A 10,879-nucleotide genomic window follows, 5' to 3' on the forward strand; every position below is an offset into this window, starting at 1 on the left:
ATTGATGATCTTATTGAGAAGATTGTGAGAAATAAAAACGCGGACGATGAATTTGTTCGGATGGCGTTTCTCGTCCTGTTAGGGACTATAATTGCACCAGTGTCTGATGAGTACATTCTGAAGAATTATTATGCACTAGTGCAAGATGTCAGGCAGATAAAAAAGTTCAACTGGAATGCATTCACTTTGCGGTTTTGTTTGTCGGAGATTGGTATGGTCTTGCGACCTGGTCGTGTTAGGGAATGGCCACGTGGCAACCTTGCACTTCTGCAGGTATGATTTGTTTTTTAAATTGACTAGTTGTTTTATATAGTAATATTGTACCATATGCTAAATGGTTCTTTGTTTGTTTTGCAGTATCTATATTGGGAGAAGGTGCAGCCAAGCACCGGTCCACAGTATGATCCTTTAGCGCTGTTGAGCCCCGTGATGAGGAATTGGACAGAAGCGGCAGCGGAGAAAAGAGACAAGTACGACTTTCAATATGGTCGTGGTGTTGGAATGGTAATAGGTTACATACATATTTGTCCATTTAAAGTCTGAAATTTATTATTAATTAAATATGATAGTATGATTCTTTATGTTGTAGATCGATGACACCATTACTGGAGAGTACCGCTTAAACAAAATTAGAATGGAACAGGCTGAAAAGAACAAGAAATCTAGTACGAGAAAGTCTAACATTACTGGAAGGAGAACAGGAGTTAGTACATCTGAGGCTTCAGCTACACAGAACACTATGATGGATCGGATTTTGACTGAGCTGAAGCACATTCGTAAGGATATGCTTCGTATGCCGGAGCTATGCGCACAGGTACAAGTGTTCTGATTTTGCCGTTCACTATGTTTTTTTGATGTGTCACATAACTAATTACAACTAATTTTTAATCACAGAGGGTCATAGAGAAAATGAACAAAACCGTTGTATTCTACAAAGCCGGTGATATTGAAAAAGAAGAAGAGAATGAGTATGGTGAAAATAGTGAAAGTAGAAACTATGATGGAAAACCTCGTAAAGAATTTGTATATAATCCTGACGTGGACAATTTCAGAACACCAGGAAAAAAGAATGTGCAAGAGGATGATGAAGATGATATTAATGATTTTGAAGAGAAGAGACCTTATTATTGCACACCTGAATATTGGGATAGTTTCAAGGGTGATAAAGAAGATCCTATCGAAGTTCCTGAGGTATCTGACGAGAAATCCGTTACATTTTTAGGAATAGATGAAATCGCATCACGTGGATCCGTAGATTGTATTGGAGAAGATGAGGTACAAAAGAAGGGTGTAGGGAAACGGAAGCGGAGGCTATCAAACCATGTAAAGTCTCCTTACATTCCTATTATACCTACAAAGCATGCAAAACGTACAGCAAAAGCAAGTAAGTTTTATCATATTGTTTTCTAGCTGAACCTTGTACTTATCATTGACTTCTTAACATATCACCGTCATGTATTGCAGAACTATTCGAGAAAGAAGTCTTTCAAGATGAATACGATGTGATTAAAACTAGTGTTAAGTTTGTTCGTGCTTATGAGCGTTCAGCAAAACATAGAAAGAAGGAAATATTCAATGATGGCATGCGCGATGGTCTCAGTGCAGAGAGGGCTTGTACAATTCTTGACCATCAATGACTAACTGGTGATGTAAGTTATTGTTGTGCTTTATATTATCTTTCAATGCAAATTGGAATATCTTGTTATACATCATATAAATTATTTTCAGGTTATCAATGCTTATTCGTCGTATCTGTTGGGAGTTGTTGGTGACGATCGTCGTGTAATGCCGACCTATCTGGTCAATTGGTTACTTGAAATTAGATCGGACACCGAGCCAGGGAGAAATGAGAACGAAGTTGTGGCGAAGAAGAATGGACCCGTGAATAGATGCACCGATGAGTATTTCAAAAAAGATAAGGTAATTTCAACTGCCTTAATGTATGCATATATGGGATATAAATAATAATAAGAGGGTATGTGTTGATTGTATCATATTTTCGTTGTGATGCAGCTTTATATTCCTCTTAATAAGGGAAATACCCACTGGGTTTCGGTTGTCATGCATCACCCCAAGGAAGAGTTTCAGGTTCTTGATTCTTTGATGGGACCCGAACTTGACAATGAAATTAGAGAAAAAGTTGAGGAGCTGGTACGACATAAATTTACATGAGCATATTGAAACTATCATTTAGTAACTGAACTATGTTAAATTCTTTCCATGCTATCATCTATATGAATAGAGAAAACAACTTGGATATGACATACGTGATGCGAATGCTAGCGGTGCTGTGAATTATCCGGATGTGTCTAACTGGCCTATCAAAACGTATGAGATGCCACAACAAGAAGACGGGTGAGTAAATACTTTTATATTGTTGTAATATCTTACTTGAAATGCGAACTTATGAACCATTGTTTGTATGGACCAGCAATTCATGTGGATTATTTGTTCTTCGGTGCTTTCAGTATTGCAACGGTGAAAAATGGACAAGCCATTTTTCTCAGGTCTGGTTTTATTTCAAATGCTTATATTAAATTAAATTCATAATGTAATACTATTTAAATTGTACTAATATGAAGTTCTAATAGGGGTCAATTGATAAATCGAGGGACTTAATGATTGCACAGCTTATTTTTGCGGAGGGAAATACGCTCAACGATGTGAAGGACAAAGTTACCGGGCTTGCAAAGAAGAAATAAATGTGGCTAAATTTTTGTACTAGAAAATTTTGTAGGCTCAAAGAATGTTTACATTTATTTCGACTTTGATATCTTGTGTCGAAGATGACACTACTATTTTGAATATTTATTAAGGCGAGAATGCCATTTGGATTATTATGTTGTCGTCAAGCCATTGTCTTTCAATTTGAAATCTTGATATGCATATTCATAGTTCTGTGGTCGTCAAATTGTTTGGATACGTCAGTCTATGTTTTCTTGTACTGCTGAACGTTAATAAAAATGCACATGTATTTATTATGCGTGTAACACCGACCGACATGAGCACAGACGACGTCGCTTATAACACCGACGTTCTTAGTTGTCCATTCTCAAAAAAAATTGCCCGACAAGTGTGCCGGCTAGTCTAAGGTCAGACAGGACCGACGGCACTGTCCAACAGGGCAGCGTCGGATTACGGGTGGCATAGCAGATTAATCAAAGACGTTCGACAGCTCATGCGCCGCCGGGTATATAAGCCGGTCGTCGCGCCCTCCGTCGGGCGAGGTGGGACTAAAAACTTGGCTGCCCGCAGCCGCCTGCCTGCAGCGACGCGCGTGACCACGTGGGCCGGCCAAATAACACTATACGCCCGCGACGTGAAGACGGCCCAAGTAGCAGGCGGCGGGACGACGGCCCAAGTAGCAGCGTTGGGACGACGGCCCAAGTTTCACGCGGGGCGACGGGAAATGTTTAGTCCCACCTCGCCCGACGGAGGGCGCGACGACCGGCTTATATACCCGGCGGCACATGAGCTGTCGAACCAGCTGATTACTTCGTACTGCCGCCAGCAGCCCGACGCTGCCTGTGGGACAGTGCCGCCGGCGCACTTGACAGTATTTTTTTTAAAAAATAATAATAAAACCGACGGGGTTGTAAGCAACGGCGACCGTACAACAAAAAAACAGCAAAGAACAAAATAACAGTAAACAGCGACGGCACTATCAAAACAACAACGAGGGCAGTTCTGTGCAAAATGAGCACATGAATAAACACAAAGTAAAAACTCCTTGTTGCATTACATAGTCTTTCATCAAAACTACTACTTATGTCGGTATATCGTAGCAAATAGTCTGACATCAACAAAGTAAAATAAGTTCATATAACATATTTCAACAATTATTAAAGATCACATATGTAGAACATCAATAACTCTCTCCAATGAAAGGGTGAAGCAATCTTCCATATCAATCCATAGCAATCTTCCATACTCAACAATTCAAACAAAGTTCCTACATAACAGTAAGATATGTGTTAATTCACAATAAACAAATAAATTCAGGTTGAACAATAAGATTTACAATAACATAAGAAAATCGTACTTAGGATTTTGAGGGCACGTGGACTTATAATGACCCGTAAGACCGCACTGTCCACATTGACGTTTGCTTTTCTCATCAAAAGCTTTAGGTCGCCCGTTTTTAGTGAAATCAGGACCATACTTACCGCGGCCTTTAACATTCTGTTTTGGTGCGCCTTTGGTGTTAACTTTAGCGGGATCACGAACAAGACCATGATCTTGATTAGGCCCAAATGCATCGTCGTTCACAAACTGTACCCCCGCACCAGGCTCATCCTCCTCAGTGTAATCATTATCTATTATGTCCCTCAGAGCCGCCTTCAACTTGTCGAATAAAAATGGTTTATGACATGCTTTATGAGTTGCTTCAGCAGATAAGATGGTCAACTCACTGTACCTAGCTCTGTCGCCTGCACCTGCCCATCCCCACGCAAACAGATCGCTAGTGCGCTTCACGGGAAGTCCACCCCTTGCAACTTGGCTCAACCTCCGCAGCACTAAACACTTAGGTATCTCACGTAAGCGTAGCTGAATCAGAACATGAAGAATATGTTTGCAAGGAAGTCCTTTGCGATACATGCTTCTACAACTGCACCTCATAGTTTCTTCGGAGTTACCTGGGGTGTGCTCCATAGTGAATCTGATATCCCTATTTTCCTTCCATGTCAGTATGAATCTGTGAGTGTCTGCTCCTCTCAGTCTCTCAAGGACCTCAAGCTCCCGTGCCTTCTTCATATCTTCCTGCAAGATATAAAAGTTTGCCGCAGTGAACTCACGGGCAGCTGATTTCTCAATATCTTTACACTCGTCCAATACTGGTACTGGAATTGTCTGTGAGTTTGTGTAATCGTCATGCGCCTCGTTCTCACCAAGACGAACTATGCAGTTCTCATAGTGCACAATCATATCAACAATAGTCATACCGGAGTCTAGATGCAAGTGAAGGCATGAATTCAGACTCTCACTTCACTGGTTACTTCGCATGCCTAAGAAAAACCCACCTGACAAATATGATGCAGCCCAAAGCCTTTTCTTCTTGTACATCCGACGTAACCATGTTTTTGTTTTCTCCGACTGCCATTTGGCGCAAAACGCTGCCCATCTCTCCTCAAATACCTTCTTTGAAGTGGCATAATAAAGTAGAGACCTGAACTCCTTTAGAGACTTATGATGAAGGTGTTTCTGCATGTTCTTCTCAATATGCCACGAGCAAAGACGATGCCAAACCTCCGAAAGTACCTTTCTTATGGCCTTAATCATAGCTGCATCTCCATCAGTAATTACTGACCTGGGCCTCTTCTGACAATGAGCCCTCAAAAATATCTGAAGCAGCCAGACATATCTATCCTCCGTCTCATCAGACACAAGAGCACAACCGAATACCGTGGTGCAACGGTGGTTGTTCAGACCGACAAAAGGTATAAATGGCATGCCATACCTATTCATCCTGTATGTGTTGTCGAAGACAGTCACATCACCGTAGTCAACATAGTCTCGACGTGATTGAGAAGCATACCAGAATATGTTTTTCAGCCTTCCTTCCTCATCGACGGTGTGCTCAAAGAAGAAATCTGGATCTCTCTCTTTTCTGGTCAACATGATCCCAATGGCAGTGTCTGCATCACCTTGTGCAAGCAACTTCATTTTTTCTCTATAACACATGTTATAAAGCTTCTTCCTCCCAAAACCAGCCTTTGCATATGACCCATACCTACTGACGAGATTATCATAAATCATATGTTTCCTGATTCCAGCACCTGCCATGGTTAAGATCTCAGCTTTCTGATATTCTTTTATCTGATTATGAGACCGAAGAAACGTGACTTCATCCGGTCTAGCTAGAACGTGACTGTGATCATCATTGAAACTGCTGACATACCAAACGTCACGCTCTTTATCAAGTTTCAAAGTTATATGCGCATCGCAGAAGCAACGAGTCTCCCCTCTCAGTCTGCGGGTCCTGCCTTCCATTGTACGAAGTTTTGCCAGTCGTTTCCCAGCTCTCGCACACCGATACTTTCTCAAGCGCTTAGTTCCCTCAGGACCTTTCGAATATTTCAGTGAGTCCTTTCTTACGCTGAAACCACGCTCGTAAGCATACTGGTTATAGAAAATGTGAGCCTCTCCTAGTGACTTGAACGTCTTCCTCATGACCTTCCAATGCATGTCCAATGATTCTTGCTGATATTCATCAAATCCGATGTCAAAATTAAACAGATCATCACCAACATACTCATCGTTCCCACTTGTACCATCTACATCTCCCTGTAAATTAATGCATTAAACCATTTATGTCAGTCAGTTATTATTTTAATATGTAATAATGTAGTTCTGTAAGTTTGAAAACTTACTTTGCTGGAGCTGTCATCATGAGATGGATCATTGTGCGATTTGTCACTTTCATCGTCCACAATATTCCTCAGGAAGTCCCCGTCCTCGTTCATCTGCGCGCGTTGCAAAAGAAACATGTAAGCGCTAATATGGTTATTATGTCATTTCTTCTCTAATTTTATTTATGACATACCCGGAGTGCACTTTGGGCAAATGAATCATCTATATCCATATCATCATCATCATCGCCATGTCGCTGCATGATGCAAAAAATTATGAAAATTTCCGTGCGGTCTACCATATTTATTGTTTTTATCAATCTTGATCACACTTACATTGCCACTATAAGATTCATCCAAACTCATGTAGTTCTCCTCAGCAGGTTCATTCATATTCAGTGACGAGGTTTCGTTGTACTCGTCGTAATCATTGCCATCATAATCGCCCTCCTCCTCTAACTATACATAGTTTAAAAAAATTATACGATCAATCAAACACCGTGTAACATCATCCCTAAAACAATTATTTCATCAAGCACAATGTTGTCTCTAACCAACCTCTTGCACGGCGGCCAGGATTTCAGCCGGATCCATTTCTTGCAATGACGGCCTGACGTTGCTGGCCGGCGGAGGCAGGTGTCGACGGCGTGAGGACGACGGCTGGTCGTAGCAGGCGTACTGCGCGGAGGAAGGCGGCGACGTAGATCGTGGGTGGGCGGCCATCTGGGCGACGGGAATGGAACGCGGCGGCAGCGGCAACGGAGCCTGGGCAGGCGCGGCGGTAGTGGTAACGGCGCCGGGGCACGCGCGGCGGCCTCTTTGGGCGGCGACCCGGGCGGCGGCGAGTTAACGCAGACGGGGGCCGACGTGGAGACGGCGTGGATGCGTTAGGGTTCAGGTTTTTTTTTCCTCGAACAAGTGTCGACGCCAAAGTCGAGACGTGCGGGCGTACGACGGCGACGTACGGCGACGGGTGCGGGTACGCGGGCGGGCGTGCGTACAGCGATGGGTGCGGCATACGCGGGCGGGCGTACGTACAGCGACGGGTGCGGCATACGCGGGCGGGCGTATGCCGTCGCGCGCGGACGTACGGCGTCGGGTGGGTATTCCTATACCTAATGTGAAATTACCATACTATCCACTATGCGTTTTAGGGGGGGGGGGGTTGTACCGAAGCACTCCCCTATTAATTAATACTCACGGATGATCTATTAGTGGATGTGCTTTGACGGTTGCATTGGATACATGTTTGTTGATCCACTAATAGACGGACAGTACTCCTGATCAAGCTAAAGTGGTCAAGGGCTCACCAGACTATATCGGAGTCAATCAATACAGAACTAACTTAGCAAAGGGGCAGAAATTGATGCAGCGGGTTATGTGAGTTTCCTGTCTTAAGCTGCAGGTTTTACATCAATATTTATATTGCGCTCCATCCTTAATTTATAGCCAAAACTTTGCAGTTGAGCGAAATGGCAAACCGATTGGACCAAGGGTATGAACCTCTTAGCTGAAACCTTTCTCAACTTTACTTTCTCCGAGCATAAGTTCAAAATTAACATGATAAATCCTTTTCGGTTCGTGAATTCTTACAGGCGAAATCTAAATGGCTTTATATCGTCCTGAGGGTAATGTACTGATGTGTGCACTACATCAGTCAGAAGTATGGAAACCCAGCGATTGTCATAACTGAAAACGGTACTGGAGCTCCATATCTCTTTGTTCTGTCTCATGCCTCTGAATCATCTTGTCATGCGTATATACTAATGCCGTTGTCATGTTGCCAGGAATGGAACAAGCAGGGAACCATAGCTCAATGGAGGAGGTGAGGCGATTGGCGTGACATGCGACCAGATGGCCCTCCAACTTGGCCAAGCTGATACAGTGGCAGGTTACTGGGCCTCGGAGGGAAGCTGTCAGAGGCCGCCAGTCCTCGCTGCTGAGGTTGAACACCAGTATGTCGCGTGCTTGCACCTCCTTGAACTTGGCACTGGCATAAAGGGCCAGAAAGTAGGCGACCCCATTGATTACAGCGACGCCGTCGCTGTTGGGCACCATCTTTAACGAAGCGCTCCCCGTATCCCACCAGCCACTGTCACTGAGGCCAAGGGTGAGGATCTTGCAGATTTCCGGCTCGTGGTACCTACCCGAAGTGTTCTGGCAGAGTCTGACAAAGCGCTCCCTATATCTATATGTTCTGGCTAATCTTGATCTAATCCAGGTCATCTATGGAATGGAACTGAAAATCCGGAGTCATTTGAAATAACAGTTGAGGAACAAAAGAAGATACTACTTGTCAGGTCAGTTAGCCTCAACTCTCTGGAGTTCCCTTTTTCCTTTTTCCTGTTGTTAAAACTGATGTTGAGTATTTTATGGCTTTTTCTTGGTCAGTTTTGTATTTGTTCAGTAAAGGATGAATCACATATCTAGAGATAATGTTGTGGAGCAACTTCTACTTTGCCGGGCATGTTACGGAAACATTTTGCTTAGTTGAATTTAAAATTTCCATCTGAATTAGTTGTACAATTGAGTTTCCAACTTGACTTTGCTTATCTGAAGCCCTGTTATGCACTCCATAATTAATGGGTGTACTTTCTAGAGGGACAATGGTCCTTTTTTTTGGCAAATGGCATTTCTTGTGAAGTTTCGTCCAATCATCACACATGTTCTGGTTGACGTGCTCATATATTTGCAGAAATTTGAACATGTATACATTTATTTCATTTTTTAAGTGAACAATATTTCTTTCCATTTGCATCAAGTGTTAGTGCCAGGCCGCATGACCTCCATTTCCATCAAGTGTTAGTCCGAGGCCGCATGACCTCAATTTGAGAAAGAGGTACACCATCTATGCAGCATTGCATTGTCGTAACCTCTTTCTACTGAGTGTAATGTGAATCTGTGATGGATGCGCAAAGATGATAATGGCCTACCATTTATAAAGATAAAGGATAATTATTGCCATGAAGTATATGTAACGAATAGGAATGATTCCATAATAATGATGCGTTTCACCTACAGTTTTACTACCCATTCAGTGCTGGAATTTATGCACTTAAAACCAACGTTCCTCTCCTCTCCCCAACTGTCCACCTTACTCTGTAATTTTGTATATAAAAAAACTCAAACGAAATTTGGTCCAACGGAAACATAGCCCTGAATGCCAACGGAGCAACTTACACTTCATTACGGTAACTTTTAACCAACAAAGCACACCTACAATAGACAATATGCAACAAAATTCACAATAATTATCTACTTCCAAAAGATTACAGAATTCAAGGGAGAAAATTTATAGCAAATTTAAAATATATAATCGTACCTATGACCGAGATCACTTAATACAAGAAGTTTCAATGGAGAATGTAACCACTGACTACAACAAGCAAGAAAGACCAAAGGATATTATAAATAGAGAGGAGGTAAGGTACTAACGTACCACTACTTAATTCCACTATTTAGAAACAGAAGGGTCAATGAATTTATAACGAAGTCCAAAAAACATACAGCTGTTCCTGTCATACTTAAGGCTTAAGACTTGAAGATGCCTCCCTGAAAAGTCCAAAAAAGCCATCTTTAAAAAGGTTTTAATCACCAAGCTAACACAGAAAAAGAAAACCAGAGTTAAGACGACAAGGGGCTCACAATGGGCCTCAAATAAGGAAATTCTATTATGTGGCCCATACCAGCACAACAATTATTTAAAAATAAAACAAACTACATGTTTTTTTTTATAAAAACATTGCAAACCTATTTCATACCAAATTCTAAATAGACGGGCGCGGCAACGCGCGCCATTCATGATCTAGTCTACGTACTAAAGGGTCATACAACCTTCACTGCCGTACGTAGTAGTAGTAGTAGTAGTAGTAGTTCGCCAGACCACGCCTCCTACCGCATCGATCACTATCATCGAACGTGGTGGGAATCCCTTCTCCTCGTGCAAATTAAAAGCGGTCATCAACAATTTGCTTGTTAGTTACTCCTTCCATCCAAGAATAAGTATATATCTAGGTTTTGTCTTAATCTGAAGTTTCAAAATTTGACCAATCTTATAGGCAAAAGTAGCAGTATTTATGCCACTAAAATAGTATCACTTGATCCGTTTCGAAATGTACTTTCATGATATACCAATTTGATGCTATACACTCCCTCCGTTCCATAATGTAGTGCGTGTAGGTTTTTTGAAAATTCAAGTTTTGCAAATTTTGACCGAGTTTATAGAGAAAACTATTTTTATATAGTATTAACTATATAAAATATGAAAGTACATCTTATGATGAATCTAATGATATATGTTTTGCATTCTAGATGTAGATATTTTTCTCGACGGATTTGATCAAAGTTTGTGAGGTTTGAGTTTAAAAAAAGTCAATATGCATTACATTATGAAATGGAGGGAGTATGATACTATTCTTTTCTATAAAACTGGTCAAAATTTTGAAATTTTAACTTAGAATAAAAGCTAGATGTACACTTATTTAGGGATGAAGGGACTAGAACGTACCTCTCATCCAACTAGCCCTTGT

The 10,879-nt window shown here is 41.8% G+C and overlaps 1 pseudogene; it reads left to right on the plus strand.

Annotated features, from left to right (window-relative positions):
- Nucleotides 1–7,355: 7,355 nt before the first annotated feature.
- LOC123038756 (UDP-glucose flavonoid 3-O-glucosyltransferase 7-like) overlaps nt 7,356–10,879 on the plus strand; it is a 7,849-nt pseudogene continuing 4,325 nt past the window's right edge.

The sequence above is a fragment of the Triticum aestivum genome, chromosome 2B (genome assembly GCF_018294505.1).
Source record: "Triticum aestivum cultivar Chinese Spring chromosome 2B, IWGSC CS RefSeq v2.1, whole genome shotgun sequence".
Taxonomy (NCBI): domain Eukaryota; kingdom Viridiplantae; phylum Streptophyta; class Magnoliopsida; order Poales; family Poaceae; genus Triticum; species Triticum aestivum.